The sequence below is a fragment of the Marmota marmota genome, unplaced genomic scaffold (assembly GCF_001458135.2).
Source record: "Marmota marmota marmota unplaced genomic scaffold, marMar, whole genome shotgun sequence".
NCBI lineage: Eukaryota > Metazoa > Chordata > Mammalia > Rodentia > Sciuridae > Marmota > Marmota marmota.
This window is the reverse complement of record NW_026006303.1, coordinates 144,695-149,156: the sequence shown is the minus strand read 5'-3', so window position 1 is coordinate 149,156 and position 4,462 is coordinate 144,695.

The following is a 4,462-nucleotide window of genomic DNA, read 5'->3' as shown; positions in this document are numbered from 1 at the left end:
AGCACATAGGAACATAAGTTATTTTTATCCTATAATTTGATGAATTTTGAAGTCATCTCTGAAAGTTTTGTGAGGAAAATTTAGGCTGTTTTTTTCTGTCATCCATGAACAGACAACTTTACCTCTTCTTTCTAATTTGGAGGTCTGTTATTTATTTTTTTTCTGGTCTACTTGCTCATAGAGCTCCTAGTACTCTGTTCAATAGAAGTAGCAAGACTGGGCATCCTGGATTCCTTCCTGATCTTAGAGCAGAGGCTTCCAGACTTTACTATTAAGTTTTGTGTCAGCTGTGGGCTTTTCTTATATAATTTTTATGATGCTGAGACCGATGTCTTCTACTCTTGGTTTATTAATTGTTTCTCTCATGAATGAGTGTTGAACTTTGTCAAGTGCTTTCCTCCCCTGCATCAGCTGAAATGATCATTTGGTTTCTGTTCTTCCTTCCATGAATGTCCTAGATTGCATTGATTTTCCACATGTTGAATTATCTTATATTTCAGGAATAAATCCCATTTGATCATGGTGTAGGATGGTTTATTTGTTTTTCATTTGTATGTGTGTGTCAGTGTGTGTGTGTGTGTGTGTGTGTGTGTGTTATTGATTATCCAACCCAGGACCTTGTGAGCATTAGATAAATACTCTCTCCCCCAGTTATATCTTAGTCCTATCATTTTTTAAATGCATTATTTTTTAAATTTTTTTATTTCTTCTTCTTCTTCTTCTTCTTCTTCTTCTTCTTCTTCTTCTTCTTCTTCTTCTTCTTCTTCTTCTTCTTCTTCTTCTTAAATGATTCTGAGTATTAAACTTAGGGTATTGGACTTGGTAGGCAAGCTCTCTTTTGCTGACCTACATTTCTAACCCATACTTTATATCTTGACACTGGGTGTCACTAAGTTACCTATGATGTTCTAGAACTTGTGACCCTCTGCCTTAGCTTCCTGAGTTGCAGGTATTACAGGCATTCACCCTCCATGGCTGACTTAGTAATCTTCTGGGAGAAAATAATTTTAAACTTTGCTCCCATCCCTCAACAGAAATTCTCAATGCTGTATCACAGAGTACAGAGATAATGAGTACCTACAGGGGTGTTCCAGTGTGATGGCTACAGAGTAGAATGGGCATATGCCAAGATGGAGTAAGCCCCATGTTCCACACTTTTTCAAAACCATAATGGAGGAAGGGCAATATGATCAAATTTTTAAAAAATATACATCAAGCATCCTGCATCCAGAGAATCAGGAGCAGTTGCTTTTACTTATTTATTATTTAACTTTTTATTTTGGCATGCATAAATGATTGTGCAAGTGAGTGGAGGAAGGTGAGGCTGGACAACAGGAAGGGTCCTGATCCTGAAGGACATTGGGTATCAATCTGTTGTGATCCTTCAGCCAAGGCAAGTTAGTGAAGGCTTTTTCATTTGTTTGTTTTCCATTATGAAATTGAAAATGTCTGGTGTATACTGCATGAATGTGAAGTTGGAAGCAGGGAAAATGAATGATTGAGAAAGCTCTCTATGATGGGAATGGAGTTAAGATTTCATCATGTTATGGGTTAAACTATATGGGCCTTGAGCAGACAAACTCCATTTTACAGTGAGACTCCATTTCATATAAAAATAGAACTCACAAAATAAAACCCACCTCTCCCATCCTTCTTAGCAGACACTGTTAAGCAATGCATAGCAGCTGAAAAAGTGTTTCTTTTATTCTTATACAATGGAAGATGTTCTTCTTTTAGTCCCCCGTTTTTTGGTGGTGTGGGAGCATGTACTACTCCCTTAGCTAGGTCACTTTGACCAAGTTCTTATGTTGGTAATGGTTTGAGTTACTGGTTGCTTGCAGTTTTTAGTTATTAAAATGTACCCTACCTTCTGCAAAGGGTCAAAGATTGCTTGTTGAACTTGCACCCCTACCATGGTGAATAAAGTTTTATGTCCTGCTTCAAGACTGACCTAGTCATTTATTTCCAATGTGCCACAACATTTGGAGGCTCCAGCCAGATTTCAGGAGTCAGGAATGTGGCTCTGGGGCATGAGGGATTCTTGAACCTTGCTTCACAGAGATGGGTGCCATTCCTCTGAATTTGTGGGAGCTCTCTGGGTTGCGTGGTGTGGACACCATGTGTTCATGTATTCAAGCCCACCTGTGAGAGAGTATCTGGTGCAGCTCAGACCTGGAACCCTAGCACTTTTTGACAGGTTGTTTAACACATTGAGCCAGTAAATAGACCTTGGGGATGGTCTGATGCCAGGGTATTTCAGGAGAGAGTGCCTTGTCCATGTCTGTCTCTTGCTTGTTCATGTCTGTCTCTGTTGCTGACAAAGTCCTCTGACTGTTCACCCCAGCAATTCCTTTCTTTTTATTTTGGCAGATTGGACTCATCAGGGACCAAATAAACCACCATCCTCTGACTTGAGTCATGCTCAGCACCCTGTCAAATTGTTGACTTTCACCATCCTTTGGTTTCTACTTATTGTTTTAATTGTTAGCTTTGTCATGGGAAACCCAAATCCTAACCTGGCCTGATTACCCCCCACTGGGTGGTGTGGGAAATGGTTAAAAAGCCCTAGGCTCCTCACTAAGGCTTGCACTGGAATATACATGGCTGCAAAAAGGCTTAGTAGAGAACTAATGTGAAAATATAGATTAATAAAAGTCTATTTACCTTCTTCCAGGCTGAGATTTAGAAAAAGTCAAAATGATTTTAGAAGTCTGTCCCTCTCTCTTTATTGCACTCTCATGTTGCTTTACTAAAATTTGCCACCATAAATATGTCCCAGCTATTGGAGTTGTTCAAGGAGGTTTTTAAGAACCATGGCAGCCCAGCTGATAAAGCTACAAAATGCCAGGCTAAAATATTGTTACTGCTATCCAAGAGACCAGGAAAAGCTGGCTTAGAACCAGATCAAAAAAACTCAGATACCTCTCAGCCCCCATCAATCTATAATAATTGCCACGATATGGGGCCAATGTGTCAATCTTGCAGTGGATACCCAAGCAGAATACTCTGTCCTGAACTCTCTAATAGGTCCCACAAACTCCAGGGACAATGGCACCACACAAGGCACAACAGAACCCAATTTTAAAGGAGAAAATTCTCCCTCAAAAGTTTAACTGTTAGACTGATGGTTCAGGCTCCCTTGGTGCTTCTTTGGGAAATCCCTTCAGGGAGGGTGTGGACACAGCCTCTGTCTATATTCCCTTACAATTAAAAAAATCAAAATCCTTCTTTCTCTGAGTTCCCACAAGCCCTCACTTCTTTCATTAAATGCCTTTTACATTTGAGGGCTACATCAGGCCAGACACCAGGAAGGCTTTTATAATTGTACATTTTTTTGAGCTTATAATTTTGATCTGGCCTGCAGAGGATAATGTGTTTTTCTGATCAATCCGATTTTATCCAACTATGGAGGTTTCGATTTTACACATTGTTTTGTTCAGAGATCAATTTACAAGGGTTAGCCCTCAATGTAAAATGTTTTTAAAAATCTACAAAGCCTTTGTTTATTGTTTTGTTCTGTGTATGTATATACACCATGTGTTTGCATGTCTGTATGTGTTTGGTAAATAATACAGGTTTAAAATTGCTGTCTGTCCTCACTGAAAAGAATTGTACTAAGAGTTAAAAGTCAACAGGTATATTTAAATTTCTAAAAGGCGACTCCAAAGTGTTTGCCCCAGCCATGCTGTTTCAATTCCCCTTTTCTTACAGCAGTAGGCATACCTAAAATTAGAGGGGGAAAATGAAAAAAAACAAACAAACAATTAAAGACAGTCAGTGCAGTTGCCTGGCGAAAATATTGGTAGCACTATCTAAGAGATCAGATAAACAGGTTTAGTATCAGATTTGGTCAGATCACAGAAATGGAAGCCAGCTTGGATCCAGAAATTGGAAGACCACCTGTGGTAGATTAAAATATTAATTACTCCAGGGCCCTACATCCACCCTAACCAAAATAAACTACTTCTACTTCAAACTGTTGCTAAGTCTCTCTAAGAGGTTCAACTTAAAGCTCATTAATTTCTTTGAAGATAAGCAGTCCTGAGAGACTGCTGACTTCCAACACCCATTCCAGCCCACAGATTATTCATCACACCTGAGTCAAAAGAGAAAATGTGTATCCTAAAAAAAAAGAATGAAAGCCCTCATGGCCCTGGCCACCCTCTAAAGATAAGACTGAAAAAAAAGTTCATCATGTTTTTTTCTCTTTCTAGGACTATGTTAGAAGGCCCAAGCTGGTAGAAAAACCACATTTCACCAGTCACATTAATGTATTTACATGGCCATTGTTAGATGCAGGGCAGGCTCAACTAAGTTGTCTTCAGGTCAGGCTGAACAAATGTTAGCTGCAGGATAACCCATTCACTCAAACCCCACTCTGTGGGGTTCTTTATCACCTGTTTACATCAAGTCTGAACACTCAACCCCACTAAAGGCTGAATACTGGACCCCCACCTGTCTG